The sequence below is a fragment of the Somniosus microcephalus genome, chromosome 14, assembly GCF_052327205.1.
Source record: "Somniosus microcephalus isolate GS21.2 chromosome 14, FLI_Smic_1.0, whole genome shotgun sequence".
Lineage (NCBI taxonomy): Eukaryota > Metazoa > Chordata > Chondrichthyes > Squaliformes > Somniosidae > Somniosus > Somniosus microcephalus.
In genome coordinates this window covers 69,508,241-69,527,861 of record NC_141000.1, presented here as the reverse complement: position 1 = coordinate 69,527,861, position 19,621 = coordinate 69,508,241, and positions in this window count along the sequence as shown.

Below are 19,621 nucleotides of genomic sequence, written 5' to 3'. Positions count from 1 at the left end.
CAAACGCTCTGGCTAAGTTCTTCATTTTACCCCTCCCAGATGACCCTCATGAAGCTCATTGAGCACTCTATCCTTCAAATTGGGTGGAATTACTACTCTGGATCCACACATCAAGGTTCCTCTGCACACTGACAGCTGTTCTCTTCTCGGCGAGAATGCTGGCAACAGTGGTTCGCCATGTGCTGGCCATCCCTTCACCGTTAAATCATAGACCCAGGAGAGTGTCGGGTCATTTCGTGTTTCCTTTTCTATGGAACTAACTATGCAAAGTTACTACACAGGCTTATATACAGGGGTGGTCACTACTGGTACTGCAGTATACAGGGGCTGCAGAATATAGTTCCTTCTGCAAAGTACATTCACTACAGTATGGCTCAGTACCATGATGGGTGGTGCATTTAAGTACTAAGTACTAAGTCATCAGAGATTTTTAACATGCATTAACCTTGATGTCAGCGGCAAGAAGCACCTATCCAAATACTGCGCTCTGTATGCAAATTGATTTAAATGGTATTGTCATGTCATACGTCCAATTTAACTTTAATTTTGCTAACAATGCTGGTATATAAGAGTTGTTCAGAGGCAGCGGCCAAGAGGCAGAACTGGATTTAGAGACCTTCAAAGGATGTTGAAACTGGTAGAACTTTGCTACAGAATAATTGCTAGGAGTATTTGTTTTCTTCTTTGTATTTAAACCTTGTTAATAGGTTCAGCAATGTCCCTTGTGCTCTAGAGTTTCATTTTTGGGACCTTGAGGCTTTGAACAGAGGAGGCAATGGCATATCCCTAAAGGATTCCCCTCTACTGATGCTATTTAGAGGAAGGAGAGGAGGATGAACAGAGGGAAGCCAGGCTAATCGGGCACCATAAGAGGCATCAAGCACCCACCCACAGTTCCCACACACCTGTGTACACAGAATAAGACCCTCCTATCTCAACCTGAGTAATGCATAAGAAGACTACACATCCCTCCCTCGAGGCAGTACAGAAATTGTGCCACATGCTCAGCTCCATCAGAGGTACTGCTTTGCCAGTGTCTATGAAAGTGACAACTTCCCTCAATGTCTATGTTACTGGGGCCTTTTAGGTTTTACCTTGAGACACTTGTAACATCACCCAATGGGCCATTGCTATTGCATCAAAAATGTCACCGATGTATTGTTTGCTGGAGCTGGACAGTGTATACCTTCCCTATGGATCTCACTCGTAGCATAACAGGGCTGTTCACTTTTCTGAAGTGGCAGAATTTACCCAAGTACAAGCCTCTACATGTGCACATATTGCTGAAAACAAACTAGACAACAAAGTTAAACAAAAAAGAAAAAATATCACCTTATTGCAAGATAATTTAATTCAGAAATTACAACTGGTAATAATAGTGAATAAACATTTTATGCATTTATAAATAACATTCCTTAGTCCACTACTTTAATGGAGGTATTAGCCCATTTAAAATAAATGGGTTTACACGTGGATTACTACAGTGGATACAAATGCATTATCACCAAAAATAATTTCTACCATCTAAAACACTTTGGGCTGGATTTTACGAACCTCGGCGGGTCCCGGCCCCACTGCTGTCTCCATCCCAGCCTCTGAAATGAATTTCCCGAGATTGAGCTTGTTAAGCCCGCCCAGCACGTTTCCCGGCCAATTAGAGGAAGCGGGTCTGGTGACGTCATCTGATGACGCGTCATCAGTCGGTTTCCTTAAAGGGACCGTGGCCAAGTTTCTTTTGACATTTGTGCTGTCAGTGTTCTACAGCATTGAGGTGCTGTAAACACTGACAAGCACTGCACAGAGGTGCAGGGCTGCACCCAGGCTCTCCCATGACTCCCTCCATATGCTTATGGCGGGAGCCACAGCACACAGGGAGGTGCTCTTCCCTTCCCGTGGGCAGAAGAGACCTCCCTAGGAAATCAACACAGCCTGGTTGCACATTGCAGAGGAGGCCACAAGCAGGGATGTGGTCAGGAGGACCTGGGTGCAGTGCCGCAAACATTTTAATGATTTCAGTAGATCACAAAATGTTAGCTCAAAACCACACACAACCTCATCCTGCTGTGCCTCTCATCACATCCCCATCACTCTGCCTTCCCTACCCTACTCCTGCACATCCTTACTCACACCAACTTACCTTGCACCTCCACCCATCCCTCTCTATCTACATTATCACTTCCCCATCTCACTAGCCACCCCTCACACTCACCCTCATCCTAGTGCAATCATACCAACTAACAACACACAAGGGTAGGCACTTGGATGTTTAATGCAATGTTCATGTAAAGTTTCTGTTAATGTGGTGTCAAACATTAAAACCTTTATTTTCAAAACTTTGCATTCTTGGACAGATTGGTGTGCAACTTTGAAAGTGGCTTAGTGAGTTGCAGTGAATGATGTGACATAATTGTAACCCCCGCAATAGTGATGAATGTGGGTGATGTAAGCCCCCAAAGTGTGGACTGAGTGATATACAAAGTCGACAACACTGGCTTGTTGTAAGAAAGACAGACCCAATAATTGAGGTAAAACGGTTTATTCAGGCCTGGGGAGCTATGGCTCTTGCGTCCCAACACAAGGCTCCAACTCCACCGAATCTCTTGAGGTTCACACAGTTATACACATATTCCGAGACCTCCTACTCCAGAGGTCCAATCGATTTAAAAGTCTATACATTAATCACTAACTAGGTGTGTCTAACTTCTACAAGGTAACCAATAACATAAGTTTCACTTTTCACTGTATGGGCCTGTGGCCCCTCTGATTTCTTGGAAATGAGTCATCGGGTCATGTGATTTCTGAGAAACAAGACCCTCTCTCTCTTGACCACTACTAAGTTTCGTTTTTCCAGAAAAGGGTTATGTCATTGTCTCTTTTTGTAAGTTTCATCTCTCTAAACTGGTATGGTCATTTCTGCAATTAAACATACGAGTAATTAGTACATTTCATCTTTAAACATTTTGCTGCGCAATTGCGTTCTACTAAACGTGCCCTTGTTACGCTCATTTTTAAATCTTACTTCAGTGGGCATTGCAGGGATACTTTATGGTGTTGGTGTGGAGTGGTGCCAACCTGGCGCATCATGTGGCAGCCAGGGTGTACAGCATCAAGTGAAGTAAATCTGGCCATGGTGAGGCCATCCCAGTTGGGCTGAATGGGCTGTTTCTGTGCTGTAGACTCTATGTAGCTCTCAGCCTTTGGAAATCAGGCGTGTGCCTCATGATTTTCATCCCGATAGTTTATTTGCGTAACTATGGCATGAGCCAAATGCTTCTGAATGTAAATACTGCCTGCTCTACATCATTCAACACAGTGGTGGGTATTGAATCTGCTGAGGACCTTCCGATGCAGTGTTTCAGAGATGTAACTGTGCGACCAACAGATGGGTGGTTATTTGTTTAAAAGCTTTAAAAACACAGCTATTGAAAAATCATGACAGACTTGTTTACTGTTGTGATGTTAGATGGTCTTCTACTATTGGAAGCAATATCATAGAATCATAGAATGGTCACAGCACAGAAGGAGTCCATTCAGCCCGTTGAGCCTGCTAATCCCACTCCCCCGCCCTTTACCCGTAGCCCTGCAATTTTTTTTCCTTCATGTACTTATCCAATTCCCTTTTGAAAGCCACGATTGAGTTTGCCTCCACGACCCTTTCCAGATCATAGCCACTCGCTGCGTAAAAAAGTTTTTCCTCATATCGCCTTTGGTTCTTTTGCCAATCACCTTAAATCTGTGTCCTCTGGTTCTCGACCCTTCCACCAACGGGAACAGTCTCTCTCTATCTACTCTGTCTAGACCCATCATGATTTTGGACACCTCCATCAAATCTCCTCTCAACCTTCTCTGCTTCAAGAAGAACAACCCCAGCTTCTCTAGTCTATCCACTTAACTGAAGTCCCTCATCCCTGGAACCATTCTCGTAAATCTTTTCTGAACCCTCTCTAAGGCCTTCACATCCTTCCTAAAGTGCGGTGCCCAGAATTGGACACAATACTCCAGTTGAGGCCAAACCAATGTTTTATAAAGGTTCATCATAACTTCTTTGCTTTTGTACTCTATACCTCTATTTATAAAGCCCAGAGTCCCGTATGCTTCTTTAACCGCTTTCTCAACCTGCCCTGCCACCTTCAACGATTTGTGCACATATACCCCCAGGTCTCTCTGTTCCTGCACCCCCTTTAGGATTGTACCCTTTATTTCTATTTCCTCTCTTCATTCTTCCTACCAAAATGTAACATTTCGCACTTTTCTACGTTAAATTTAATCTGCCACGTGTCTGCCCATTTCACCGGCCTATCTATTTCTTCTTGAAGTTTATCACTATCCACCTCACTGTTCACTATACTTCCAAGTTTAGTGTCATCTGCAAATTTTGAAATTGTGCCCTGTCCACCCAAGTCCAAGTCATTAATATATATCAAGAAAAGCAGTGGTCCTAGTACCGACCCCTGGGGAACACCACTGTATACCTTCCTCCAGTCTGAAAAACAACCGTTCACCACTACTCTGTTTCCCGTCACTTTGCCAATTTCGTATCCATGCTGTCCCTTTTATTCCAAGGGCTTCAACTTTGTTGGCAAGCCTATTATGTGGCACTTTATCAAATGCGTTTTGGAAGTCCGTGTACACCCGGTCAACCGCATTGCCCTCATCAACCCTTTTTGTTATCTCATCAAAAAACTCGATCAAGTTAATTAAACACGATTTGCCTTTAACAAATCCGTGCTGGCTTCCCTTAATTAATCCACACTTGTCCAAGTGATTGTTAATTTTGCCCCTGATTATCATTTCTAAAAGCTTCCCCACTACCGAGGTTAAACTGACTGGCCTGTAGTTGCTGGGTTTATTCTTTCACCCTCTTTTGAACAACGGTGTAACATTTGCAATTCTCCAGTCCTCTGGCACGAGCCCTGTATCCATGGAGGATTGGAAGATTATGGCCAGTACCTCCACAATTTCCACCTTTACTTCCCTCAGCATCCTAGGATGCATCCCATCTGGTCCTGGTGACTTATCTACTTTAAGTATAGCCAGCCTTTCTAGTACCTCCTCTTTATCAATTTTTATCCTATCCAGTATCTTCACTATCTCCTCTTTCACTATGACTTTGGCAGCATCTTCTTCCTTGGTGAAGACAGATGGAAGGTACTCATTTAGTACCTCAGCCATGCCCTCTGCTTCCATGCGTAGGTCTCCTTTTTGGTTCCTAATCGGCCCCACCCCTCCTCTTACTACCCGTTTACTATTTATATGCCTATAGAATATTTTTTGAATTCCCTTTTTGCCTTAGCTGCCAATGCATTCTCATACTCGCTCTTTACCCCTCTTATTTCCTTTTTCACTCCCCTCTGAACTTTCTATATTCAGCCTGATTCTCACTTGTATTCTCAACCTGACATCTGTCATATGCGCTCTTTTTCTACTTCATCTTACTCTCTATCTCATTCGTCATCCAAGGAGCTCTGGGACTTTGGTTGCCCTACCTTTTCCCCCTCATAGGAATGTACCTCGACTGTACCTGAACCATCTCCTTTTTAAAGGCAGCCCATTGTTCCATTACAGTTTTGCCTGCCGATCTTTGATTCCAATTTACCCGGGCCAGATCCGTTCTCAACCCACTGAAATTGGCCTTCCTCCAATGAAGTATTTTTACTCTAGATTGCTCCCTGTCCTTTTCCATAGTTAATCTAAACCTTATTGATACTATGATCACTGTTCCCAAAATGCTCCCCTACTGACACTTGCTCCACTTCATTCCCCAGAACCAGATCCTGCAATGCCGCCTTCCTCATTGGGCTGGAAACATACTGATCAAGAAAGTTCTCCTGAACACACTTCAGAAATTCTTCCCCCTCTGCCCTTTATACTATTACTATCCCAGTCTATATTAGGATAGTTGAAGTCCCCCATTATCACTACTCTATAGTTCTTGCACCTCTCTGTAATTTCCCTGCAAATTTGCTCCTCTATATCCTTCCCACTAGTTGGCAGCCTATAAGAATACATCTAGTCGTGTAATGGCACCTCTATTATTTTTTAACTCTAACCAAATAGATTCTGTCCTTGACCCCTCCAGGACATCCTCTCTCTTCAGCACTGTAACATTCTCTTTAACCAATACTGCCACCTCACCTCCTTTCTTTCCTTCCCTATCTTTCCTAAACACCTTGGCCTAGAAATTCAGTTGGGCGCGGCAGCCGTTAGCGCCTTAGGAGGAGTAGATTTCGAGCGCTAGGCGCTTAGCGGCCGGGCGCAGCACGATCTGCGCCTCGCCCCAACTTCAGTACACATTTAGCGCCGGCGCAAAGTCTTAGCGCGCGCCCTGCTGCGCGCGCACATCATGACGTCATTTGCTAGTGCAACGCCTTTTGTGCGCCCCGAACCGGAACTTCACTCGCGCCGGCCCATTGTGCGCCGGGCGGCCCGAGCGACTGTGAAGTGGAACGGTACACAGCCCAGCCGGGCCGCGGGGAGCGCAAATTAAAGGGCACTTACCCAGCAGTATAAAGGCCAGCCATTTTGCAGCATTCACTCTTGTGCAACGGTTTTTTGGACAGAGACCAAGGAGGAGAGTTTACTGGTTTGGACCAACACTTGGACAGGTATTTTTGGCTCAGGCCAGAGCTTACCAATTATCTTTGCCTTCATTCAGAGCTCAGTGTTTGCCAGCATATAATGGGGGCTGCATTGGGTGGCAACGCTGAATTTCAGCCTTATGCCAGAAGGGCTGACAGACGCCGTGAGAGAGTGGCAGCCCTGGCTAGACGCAGAGGGGGCAACAGGCGTCGCCAACTGAGGCCTTACCCATGCAGGGTATACCGCCAGCAGACCTCCTATCTGACCATGTCTGCCGCGATGTGTGTTAGGAGGCTGCGATTCCGAAGGGAGGTGGTTGCAGACATCTGCCGGCTGCTTCAGAGAGATCTGCAGCCACAGCTGATGCGCAGGACGTCTCTGTCGGTGGCAGTGAAGGTGACGGTGGCTCTCAACTTCTATGCCTCCGGCTCCTTCCAATCCGCTACTGGGGACATCGCTAACATCTCCCAGTTCGCTGTGCATTGCTGCATCCGCCAGGTGACCGAAGCCCTTTTCAGAAGGAGACATCAATTCATCTCCTTCCCCATGACCCTGGACAAGCAGCAGCAGCGTGCAGTGGGGTTTGCAAGAATAGTGGGCTTCCCCATGGTGCAGGGCGCCATTGACTGCACGCATGTGGCTTTGCGGGCACCTCTTGAGCATGCCGAGGATTACCGCAACCGGAAGGGCTACCATTCCCTCAATGTACAGCTGGTGTGTGACCACAGGCAGTGCATCCTAGCTGTCAATGCCCGCTTTCCAGGCAGCAGCCACGATGCCTTTATCCTGCGACAGACAACTGTGGCTGACATGTTCCAGGCACAGCCTCCCCCAAGAGGATGGCTTATCGGGGACAAAGGCTATCCTTTGTGTACCTGGCTCATGACCCCGCTCCGCGCGCCCACGACCCCTGCTGAAGAGGCATACAATGAGAGCCATCAAGTGACGAGGAACCTCATAGAACAAACAATCGGCGTGCTCAAGCAACGGTTCCGCTGTCTCGATCGCTCCGGGGGAGCCCTCCAGTATTCGCAGGATCGAGTCTCCCAATTCGTCGTCGTTTGCTGCATGCTGCACAACCTGGCTATCCGCAGGACTCAGGCACTGCCACCTCACGTTGGACCACCACCTCAGGAGGAGGAGCAGGAGGAGCATGAGGACGACGAGGACGAGGAGTACCAGCCCAGGAGGGACGCACAAGGTCCAAGGGCCGCCCGTCGGCGGCTTATTGAACGTCACTTCTAGGCCCCCTGTCAGGGAATGGCTTGTGCCAATGATAGAACATGATTGCAGCCGCTCCGCAAGCCCTCAGCCGGTTAAGGCAACAAACACTTCAAAGGTCAAACATGGACAATGTGAATAAATAAAATGCTTTATTGTACAAACTCTGGGCCCTTCCCACATGAAAACCAAAAACAGACGAAACCCCCAAAAAACACTCAAACACATTACTCGCTCCCACAACCTGGAGAGGATTAACAAAATAGGGCAACTAAAATGGCCGTCATTCTCGGCCTTCGTCCAAAACAAACATCACATCATCGGCCTTCAAAAAACAAAGATCCAATTCTCGGCCTCAAGAAACAAACACAAATGGCCACACATTCGACTATTTGGCCCGCTAGGGCGATGCCTTGGCCATCTTTGGGTGGCCCCAGCCCGCCCTGCTGCTCCGCCTCAAAGTAAGGCCATTGGCTGCTGTAAGGCTGGGGGCAGGCTCCTGAGGGGCACATGTCGTGACGGCAGATGCCCTTGGGGGTCGGCCTATTCGAGGTCTGGCCGTCGAGCGGGCGGCTGTTGATTGCTGCAGCTGTGGCTGGCCAGCATCAGTCGCTGCAGCAGCTCCTGGCAGCTCCACTGGGGGACTGGCAGTGGCGGCTGGAGGAATGGCGGCAAGCTGGCGGATGGCAGGCGCTCGCTGGTCGCCTGAGACACTGGCACTCGCCCGGGCCAGCACTGCAGCATGCGCACCAATCTGCCGAGGGACAGACCGCTGTGCTGCTGCAGCGCGCCGGGTGCCCTGGCGATGCCTGGCTGACACAGCGAGTGTGGCAGCAGTGAGTGCCCGTGTTGACCTGTTCACTGACCGCATCAGAGCAGCCAGTGACTGGACGGCACCACTGATCACCTGGCCAGTCGCTGACAGAGCTGCCCCGAATTCCGCCCGACTCGCTGCCTGATCTGCCCGGTATTCCACCCGACTGGTGGCCTCTGAGGGCCCGAACTCGGCCACACTCCGAGAGAGGGAATCGATGGACTCAGGCAACCGTGCCACTGCCGCCATGAGCTCCGTGTGCCGGCGCTCCGAGTCCGCGGACAAGTCTTCGAGGCGTTCCATCTCCTCGGCGAAGAGCATCTCCTAACTGGAGGCCGGACTCTCCCTCTGGGGAGAAGGCCGCCGAGCTGGCCGACCCTTCCTGCGTTGCTGGAGGCCGCTGGGCCCAGCAATTGGACTCCCCTCCGACGCATCCCCCCTCTGGGGAGAAGGCCGCCGAGCTTCCACCCCCCTCCCGCCTTTCTGCAGCCCGCAGGTCCCAGGAGCTCCCCTCCCCTTCGACACTTCCGCCACGCTGCCCTCCAGGGAAGACGTGTCCCCTACATTGGCCTGGGTGGCCGCGGCTGAGGGTTCCCCTGATGGGCCGCCTTCCTCTTGCTCCTCCTCCTGCTCCTCTTCGGAGGGTCTGTCACTGGCAAGTTCAGGGACCTCCTCTTGACCATCTGAAAGCAGGAAGGCACAAGAGTAGCTTTAGAGTGAGGAGAGGGCGTCAGTGCGGGATGCATGAGTGGTGGCATTCAGCGCATTGGTCGGACAGTGGCAAAGGATGTAGATCTGATGCGCAAGTGGGACGAGAGAGATGCAAAAGGTGATGTCCTTACCATTGCTGCCCAGAACAGGGTCGGCATCTCCACATGCAACGGGCCCAATCACTCGGCCACCCATGAGGTGCTCCACGCGATGTTGCAGGTCGGTGAGTGGCTGGATATGGGGTCGGCCTCCCCCGGTCGCAGTCCGGCTCTTGCGATTATTCGCCAGCTTGGCCTGCAAGAGAAAGGACGGCCTCTAAGTACAGTGTGTCGCCGTGATCTTGTGTGCACTGCCTCCCATGGTGGAATAGCTTGGCCAGTGTGTTGCCATGATCTGGTGTGCACTGCCTCCCATGGTGGAATAGCCTGGCCAGTGTGTCGCCATGATCTGGTGTGCAATGCCTCCCATGGTGGAATAGCTTGGCCAGTGTGTTAAGTGCAGAATGTGCAATTGATGCTCATGCCTGTCCCATAGCTGCTGGATGAAGGCTGGCCATTAGAGCTTTCAGGTCCCTTTGCCCATAATGTGAGGTGCACATGCAAGGATGAGGAGGTCACTGGAAAGGGTACTCACCCTGACAATGCGTGTGAGGTCATTTAACTTTTTGCGGCATTGGGCACCAGTCCTGGGGACGTCGCTGTTGGCTGACAGCTTGCTGGCGACATGCCTCCAGGCTCTCCTGTAGACGCGGACCATCGCCTTCTTGCCATTGTCCGGGTACAAAACATGGCGCCTCTTCTCCACAGCAGCAATCAGCACACTCAGATCACGCTCTGAGAAGCGCTGCGCACGTTCACGGGCCTTCTCCATGTCTTCAGGCGCTATTTGGGTCCAGCAGCAGTGTTCAGGCCTAGCTGGAGGGCTCCACTATCCAGGGCGTGGCAGCAGACACAGTCGACCCTTCCCCCTTAAGAGCTGGCCGGCGCCAGGGTGTCTGCTGTCAATCACGAGATGGCCGCACCTGCGCTGCGCCCGACCTCGGCGCTATCGATCACCACCTCTGGCTTAGCGCCCAAAGAGAGGCGTCCAGCAGCAGTTTTAGCGCTCGCCCGAACTCCTAGGGCGAAGCTAATGAATATCGGAGAAGTGGCATCGATTTGGCGGCGGCCGCAAACTTTAGCCGACGCCCCACTTTAGCGCCCCAAAAGTGGCGTCAATGAATTTCTAGGCCCTTATATCCAGGAATATTTAATAACCTTTTTTGAGCCAGGTCTCCATTATCGTCACAACATCATTTTCCCATGTGGTATTTGTGCCTGCAGCTCACTAACCTTATTTACCAGGCTTTGTGCGTTTACACACATGCACTGTAAACCTCTCTTAGACCTTCTTGTAATCTCTCTTAGCTTACTATTTCTTACTCTAGTGCTATCTGTCTCTCCTAATCCTTTGTGCACCTTGTTTCTCCTTTCTAATGGTACGTCCTGACTCCCAGCCCCCTGCTAAATAAGTTTAAAACCTCCCCAAGAGCACTAGCAAACCCCCCCCCCCCCCACGAGGATATTAGTCCCAGCTCTATTGAGATGCAACCCTTCCGGCCTGTACAGGTCCCACTTCTCCCAGAACTGGTCCCAATGTCCCAGGAATCTAAAGCCCTCCCTCCTGCACCATCTCCCAAGCCACGCATTCATCTGCTCTATTCTCCTATTTCTATACTCATTAGCTCATGGCACCAGGAGTAATCCGGAGATTACTACCTTTGAGGTCCTGCTTTTTAATCTATTTCCTAGCTCCCTAAAATCTGCCTGCAGAACCTCATCCCTCTTTCTACCTATGTTGTTGATACCGATATGGACCACAACCTCTGGCTGTTCATTCTTCCCCCTCAGAATGTTCTGTAGCCACTCAGTGACATCCTTGACCCTGGCACCAGGGAGGCTACACACCATCCTGGAATCACGTCTGTGGCCGCAGAAACGCCTGTCTGTTCCCCTATTTAATCCCCTATCTCTATTGCTTTCCCGATCTTCCTCCTCTCCCCTTGTACAGCTGAGCCACCAGTGCTGCCATGGACTTGGCTCTGGCTGTACTCCCCAGAGGAAATACTGCCCTCACCAGTATTCTGCTTGGAGAGTGAGATGCACTCAAGGGACTCCTGCACTACCTGCTTGGTCCTCCTTGTCTGTCTGATGGTCACCCATTCCCTCTCTGCCTGCACACTCTTACGCTGCCAATATATCAAATTATGTTCTTGACACCAACTTCAATTTACGTTTAGCAGTAGTTTTCTCTTAAATTAAGTGAGCGCACAGTAGATGGAAGCAGAAAGTTGCAAAGGGACATTGATAGACTAAGTGAATGGACAAAACTGTGACAGATGGAGTACAGTGTGTGGAAATGTGAGGTCATCTACCTTGAATCTAAGAAAGATAGATCAGAGTATTTATACTGGGGTTAAAAGGGTTAATTTATGAGGACAGGTTGCATAGACAAGCCTTGTATTCCCTTGAGTATAGAAGATTAAGGGGTGATCTAATTGAGGTGTTTAAGATGATTAAAGGAGTTGATAGGGTAGATGGAGAGAAACTATTTCCTCTGGTGGGGGGGGTCCAGAACAAGGGGGCATAACCTTAAAATTAGACCTAGGTCATTCAGGGGTGATGTCATGAAGCATTCTTTCACACAAAGGGTAGTGGAAATCTGGAACTCTCTTCCCCAAAAGCTGTTGAGGCTAGGCCAACTGAAAATTTAAAAACTGAGATTGATAGATTTTTGTTGGGCAAACATATTGAGGGTAATGGAACTAAGGCAGGTAGATGGAGTTAAGATACAGATCAGCCATGATTTAACTGAATGGTGGAACAGGCTCGAGGGGCTGAATGGCCCACTCATGTTCCTATGACTGATGTTATTTTTATTTTGGGGTACAAAGTCAATGTTGAGTTGAAAAAGGTAACTTGCTAATGGAAGGGATGAAGGAACATTGAAGGATGACTAAACCAGTTCCTTTTTCAGATAGAAGTTCCAGCAACCAATTCAAGAGCAGCATTGTCAGTAGCTGAAATCAAGCAATCCTCCTGTTTAATTAATGAGAAAGGCAGTAAGAGAATGATAGCTTATCAGTGGGGGAGGTCATCAAAATAAATTAAAAACATCATATTTAACATCTTCAAATATGATCTGGAGCCAGGAGTCACAAACACAGTGGCTAAGTTTGCAGATGATACAAAGCTAATGGAAGTGGTAGACTACAAAGCTGAAGAGGACAGGTTATATGAGGATTTGAATATACTTGGGAATTGGGCGGACAAATGACAGATGAAATTCAATGTAGAGAAATGCTAAGTGCTTCTTCACATGGGGACAAAAAATTCAGGAAATAATAATTATTTAAATGGAAATAATATATACAGAAAATTAAAGAGATCTGGGGTCCTAATTGACAACAATTGAAGTAACCACAACAATGCTCGGTGTCAGTAAGGCAAATCAAATATTGTGGTGCATTAAAAAGTCAACGTTGAGCTGCAGTAGTGAGATAATCCTGCCACTTTATAAATTACTGGTGCAGCCGTACTTAAAATATTGTGTACAGTTTTAGTCGCCACAGTACGAAAAGGATATTGCAGCAATCGAGAGGATACAGAAGAGAGCAACCAGAATTACTGAGAGGATGGAAGGGCTGGATTATGAGGAGGAATTATGTAGGCTGGGCATGTTCTCACTGGAGAAGAGAGGCGGTGTAATTGCTGTTTTTAAAATTCTAAAGGGAATAGATAATGTAGATCATGACAAGCTGTTCCATCTTGCCCAGACAGTAGATCTAAAGGACACAGCCTGCGCTTGAAGGGGGATAAATTGAAAACTAATCTGCAGAAACATTATTTTAGTGAGCAAAGTGGTGAATCTATGAAACAGGCTCCCTGGGGAAGCAGGAAATATTGATTCATTGAAATGCAAATTAGATAGATTTCTTCCAGAAAATAATATTTTGGGATACAGTCTATGAATAATCTCAGACATGAAATATGGTAAGTGTAGTATGTTTGAGAGAAACAGGTGACTTTGAACCTATGGGGGGCGATTTTCCCACTGGAGGCGGGCTAGAAGCGGGTTTCGGTTTGGGTGGGTTTGAAACCTGCCTCCACTGGTAGTTTTCAAAAAATTGTGATTTTCCCCTGATTGGCCACTTGATTTCAGAGGTGTGGGATGCCCTTGGTCAATTAGTGTTTTGGGACTGAAACTCGCCTCTGCTGACATCACTTTTCCAGTCTGATTTGATGGCTTCTTTCTGCCTTGGATCATTCCACTGGATTTCTGCCGATGCTGCACCACCTGCAACATATTCTGAGAAACCACTATGTCCAATTCCAAGGCAAGGGCTTCCCCGAGGTTCTTGGATGAGGCGCTGCAAATGTTGGTTGAGGAGATGACAGCTAGCAGGGAGGTGCTCTTCCACTCATCTGGGAGGAAGAGGCCTCCCAAAGAAACCAAGGCTGTGTGGGTCCAGCTGGCAAGGGATATAACCTCCAGATGTGTGTGCAGATTGGATGAATGTTTATGTGTTTTGATGAAATGCCATCCCTGTTGGAAAGCATTAAAATGATTTGATGACAAAATGTTGGCGTGATGGCATCTGTTCTTTCGCCTTACAGCTTCACCTTGCGGGCTCCGCGACAATTGCGTTGTCAGGTTGGTGGCCAGAGTGAAAGGAAGCCAGAGAGTCATGTTCATTGTCAATGATGTCTTAAGATGGAGCCAATGACATGTGCCAACTTGGGCAACATGTCAAGTTGGCAACCTATGCAAATCTGGCCTGGATAAGTTTATCCCTTGCATCACGGGCAGCCATGTGTTAGCGTGCTGCTGCTGATCAATACACCGGCGCTCTGACCTCCTCCTGCTCCTCCTCATGCTCCTCCTCCTCCTCCTGCTCCAGATCCTCCTCCTCCTCATCTGAGGTCCATGGTGAAAGAAAATGAATGGTTCCCATGCTGCTTGTAGATGCCTCCGTTGGAGAAGCGCTCATTGCAAGCAGGGAGAGGGTCTTCCAAGGAGGTCCCACAGTTGATAGATTCAAGCTGCAGCACCTCCGGCTTCGGAAGGCCTGCTAAAAGTGCTCAAAGACCTTTTAAAGCAAAGTTCTGCCATCTACAACTAATCCCTGATGAAATCTCTGATTTAATGTTTGAGCTGTGAGGAGACCACCCACTTGTCAACCCGCTGGCGTGGTTTAGGAGGGTCATGGAACATGCCGAAATGGTCGAAAAATAACGAGGGCCTCTCAAAATAGGCTTAGAAAGGCCCTTAACAAGCATTTAAGCCTCTTAACAAGCTTTCTGGCCAGCTGGAGGCGGGACCATTTTCCGCCCTGCAAAACCGGCACCGGCAAAATCCGGGTTCCGAACCCGCACTCATTTTTTCCGATTTTCCCGCCTCCTTGGGCCTCAGAAAATCGCCCCCCATGGTTCCCACTGGCAGGTTTTCTTCGTTACATGTCTGAGTCTGTTGTAGACTAACTGGGATTGATTTTGACTTTGTGTACAATGGCTGATAGCGAATTGGCAGTCTATTTTACGTGTCTCCCAATTTTTATTTCTATTGACGTCAATGGAAATAAAAATCGGGAGAGATATAAAACGGGCCGCTGATTCACTTTCACCCTTTTTACACTATCGAACAGAGTCAAACTACATCATTGATAGAGACTGGCTGCCATGGTTAGTCATCAACTCCATTACTGTTGAAGTATGTGACTAACAGGATGGTCGAAAGTGAACTAGATGGACCTTGGTCGTTTTTCATCTAGCAATTCCTATGCTCCTATGTCGCTCATCTGGAACAAGAGGTTATGTTACTGCATTGCATCAATCAACATAATCCAAAATTTTGAACAATGTACAGAATGGAGAATTTTTTTTAAAGTGTTATGAGAGGACATGGTGGCACAATGCTCTGATATTACAGCATCTCATATCACAGACTGGAATGATGTAACTTCACACGTGTGATTCGTAAATGGCTACCACCTGATTTTTCCGATGCCAGCAGTGAAAAGTAGGTGCTGTGCACTTCAAGCAAAGACAGATGAAAAAGGGGTTGGGGAGAGGGAGACTGACGGTTTTCCTTCTGCACAGCTTGTGAAAGATAGCCTGCAGCATATTGTCTGCAGTCGCGCTATCGTTAGAGAATGAGAATTCGCAAATTGCCTCAGCAGTCAAGTGGTTAATAGGGACGTCCATGATTGTGGTTGCCTGTGGAAGTGTAGGCAGCAGTTTACTGTTGGAGGGTAGTATGTTAATTTCTGGTAAATTTGGATGTTACGAAAAACAATTTTTGGACAGTTTAGTTTTGCTCAAAGTAATTATATTTGTCTCCCTCTGGTGGTTTTGGGCTGAAATCCTAGTTGTGCAACATTATCCATCACCTACTCAGTGGACTTGGCAGTGGACGTGGTCTGTGTATGCATTTAGCCATTTACTGTCACAATTGTAACAACAGGAAGGTAATGTAAGATACCCTATTCTTGTATACATATATATGTACAATTAGGATTTGGTTTAATCTCATATGATTAAGGTTTTTGCTTTCTTTTCACTTGCGTGACTAGAGCCCTATAAAGATCTTAAGCTTTCCTTTACAATTCGTAGAGCAACAAGAGCAAAAGCGGGTAATATTGTTTATTTCTCTGTATGAATATTGCTTAAGACATCGAGTGTGTCAAGACTTGGTCGAACTCAATAAAGATTATGTGCAACCAAGAAATTGGTTCAAGAACCTTATAGTAAGGATGAGTTGTTTCTGCATCAAATTTATAACTATGGGCAACTGTTTTCATATTTCTCCAGTTTTCAGCAGCATGGATTATCCATGAATACTCAGTGAGTTTATTCAGTGAGATGTTGAGCCATACAGGCAAGAAGATCTCAGGTTCAGTCCTTCCCTGGGCTGATTTAGCTGATTCCTGATCGAATGGAATGATAGCAGGGGTGCTACATTTGGCCTCAGCATCTCTGGGTCAAGGAAGGCAAAAAATCCAGGATTCCAGCTCCCGATTGTAATCCTGCTATCCATGTTGGAAATGTGAAAGTATAGACATCAGGTGAGTTTCCCCCACTCTCCTCAGCATTTGAATACCTAACTGCCATTCACTGTCAAGGATCACACATGAATAATGGCCACTTGGGTGAGGGACCGGGGAGTGATGCGTACCCACGGAACTGTACACCAGCAAGGAGCTCAAGGTTTTAGGAGAGGAGAGGTAGGAAGAAAATTAATGGAGAAACATTAACAAAAACCATTCCAACTATGTACAGCAAGAGCATCCGTGTAGCTCAGTGGTAGTGCTGTTGGGGAAATTTTAACCTAAAAGAACGGGTAGGTTTGGAGCATGGAGGTAGTTAAATTGTTAAAAATGGGATTCCCAACCTGATCCCATCTCCAACCTGCCCACTTCTGGTTTTAACGGGGGCAGGCAGCCAACCCGCTCCTAGGGGGGTGCAACATCAATTTAAATATTATAATGAGGCTGGAAGCCTCTTTTTTAATCTCCATTTTGTTTTAACTGCATGTGGACGGGTTTCACACAATTTGTGAAACCCGGCAGTTAAAGCAAGTGAGGACTGCTGGATCCAAGAGGTAAGTGGATTTATATCTACCTCCTGGATCTAGGGTCCCTACCTAACCCACCAACCGCAATCGGAGACACCCTCACGAGACCTCCGATCACCTCCCCAGGCCTTCCCGCACCCCCCCAATGGTGATGCTGAGGCTGACCACAATTCTCCGGTGGCTGGCCCCAATCCTCTTTCTCCCCCTCCCCCATCTCTGCCTGACCTTCCCCCCCCCCTCCCCCCACCACTTTGGTAGGAAAATTAGAAAAGCAGAGTACTTTTTAAATGGTGAGAGATTGGGATATGTTGTTGTTCAGAGGAACCTGGCTGCCCTTGTACATGAATCACTGAAAGTTAACATGCAGGTTCAGCAAGCAATTAGGAAAGCAAATGGTATGTTGGCCTTTATTACAAGAGGATTTGAGTATAAGAGTAAAGACATCTTACTGCAATTATATCGGGCCCTGGTGAGACCACGCCTGGAGTATTGTGTACAATTTTGGTCTCTTTACCTAAGGAAGGATATACTTGCCATAGAGGGAGTGCAACGTAGACTGGTTCCTGGGATGGGGGGGGGGGGATTGTCCTATGAGGACAGATTGAGTAGACTAGGCCTATATTCTCTAGAGTTTAGAAGAATGAGAGGTGATCTCATTGAAATATACAAAATTCGTACAGGACTTGACAGGGTAGATGCAGGGAGGATGTTTCCCCTGGCTGGGGAGTATAGAACCAGGGGTCACAGTCTCAGAATAAGGGGTCAGCCATTTCGGACTGAGATGAGGAGAAATTTCTTCACTCAGAGGGTGGTGAATCTTTGGAATTCTCTACCCCAGAGGGCTGTGGAGGCTCAGTCATTGAGTATATTCAAGACAGAGATCGATAGATTTTTGGATATTAAGGGAACCAAGGGATATGGGGATAGTGCGAGAAGGTGGAGTTGAGGTAGAAGATTAGCCATGATCTTATTGAATGGTGGAGCAGGCTCGAAGGGCCAGATGGCCTACTACTGCTTCTATTTCTTATGATCTTATCCTTTTATTGGCGCGACCCCTCCCAAATCCATTGCCCTACCCCGATTCCCGGTCCTCTCTTCCCCCCCCCCCGATCCATTGCTCGGCTCTCACACGAAACCTGCTACATTGTTGGTGATGCCGTCTTTTAGACAAGGTATTAAACTAAGATTCCATCTGCTTGTTCAGGTGGACATAAAAGATCAAATTGCACTATTTGAAGATAAGCAAGGGAGTTATCCTGGTGTCCTAGCCAATATTTATCCCCCAGTCAACACTACCAATACAAATTAACTGGTTATTTATCTTATTGTGGGAATTTGCTGAGCTCAATTGGCTGCCGTGTTTGCTTACATCACAGCAGTGAAGTTCTTTTGGATATCCTGAGGATGTGAAAGGTGTGATATAAATGCAAGTTCTTTTTTTTTCTTTCTTCCTGATACCTGCTAAAAACTGATTAGCTGTTGAAAAGTCTGATTCAACATTGTATTTTTTCCCTTCCTCTTACAAAGGAGGTTCTTATCCTTCCAGTTCTCGGGCTACTGGTAATACTCTAGTGCTTCATTCAAGTAACCATTCTTTATGTGTTAACCCACACAATGAATATCGGGATTCTATTCATAGAAAACAACACAGTTGAGCCTAGGGAGGAAATTCCAGAGCTTAGGACCTTGGCAACTGAAGGCACAGCCACCAATGGTGGAGCAATTAAAATCGGGGATGCTTGAGGCCAGAATTGGAGGAGAGCAGCTATCTCAGAGAGTTGTAGGGCTGGAGGAGATTACAGAGATAGAGAGGAGCGAGGCCATCGAGGGATTTGAAAACAAAGAGGATTTAAAAATCGAGGCGATGCTTAACCAGGAGCCAATGTAGGTCAGCGAGCTTTAATTTTAACTACCAGTCTCTTGTGTGGAACCTTATCGAATGCCTTCTGGAAGTTCATATAAACTACATCCATAGGCAGTCCTCTGCCTACTACTTTAGTTACTTTCTCAAAAAATTCAATTAGGTTCATTAAACATGACCTACCCTTTACAAATCCATGTTGCTGTGTTACCTTTTCTTCATTATTGGGATCTCACAATTACCAAGTTTCTTTTTATAAAAACTTTTTTGTGAACTTTGAGGGATGTTACTGACAGGGAATGGATCACTTTCAATTTTGGACATCCAGTGTCAGTATCAAGTTCTTCCATATTAGTGAGATGACCCAATAAACAACTGAGTCTCCTCTAGCATGAAAAAAAAATTACCTTAAAAACTCTAAATCTTGCTTTAATACATTGGCAGAGTACATATTGAACACAACCCAGGGATAGCAATAGAAATATTATTAAAGAATAAATGGCATATTTTTAGATAAATGAGTGTAATATTGAGTACTGTGTGTTCTGAACATAAAAATAGTGTACCGGTAGATTAAATTGCACAAAGTGTGGGAACAATGGTCTTGTCAGAAAAACTGATTATTGTTAAATGCTGTAGCACATTTCCACACCTAAAGAGTGGATTCTGAAGAAACTGTAATGAACAAATATTGCCATGGGTTAAATGATTATTACAAAAATGTTTCAGCAAAAATTGTCCACATTTACTGATGAATCACATATTCTACACAAAGATTTGTTGTGAACATTTGATGAGATTGAAATACTCCATAAATACTCATC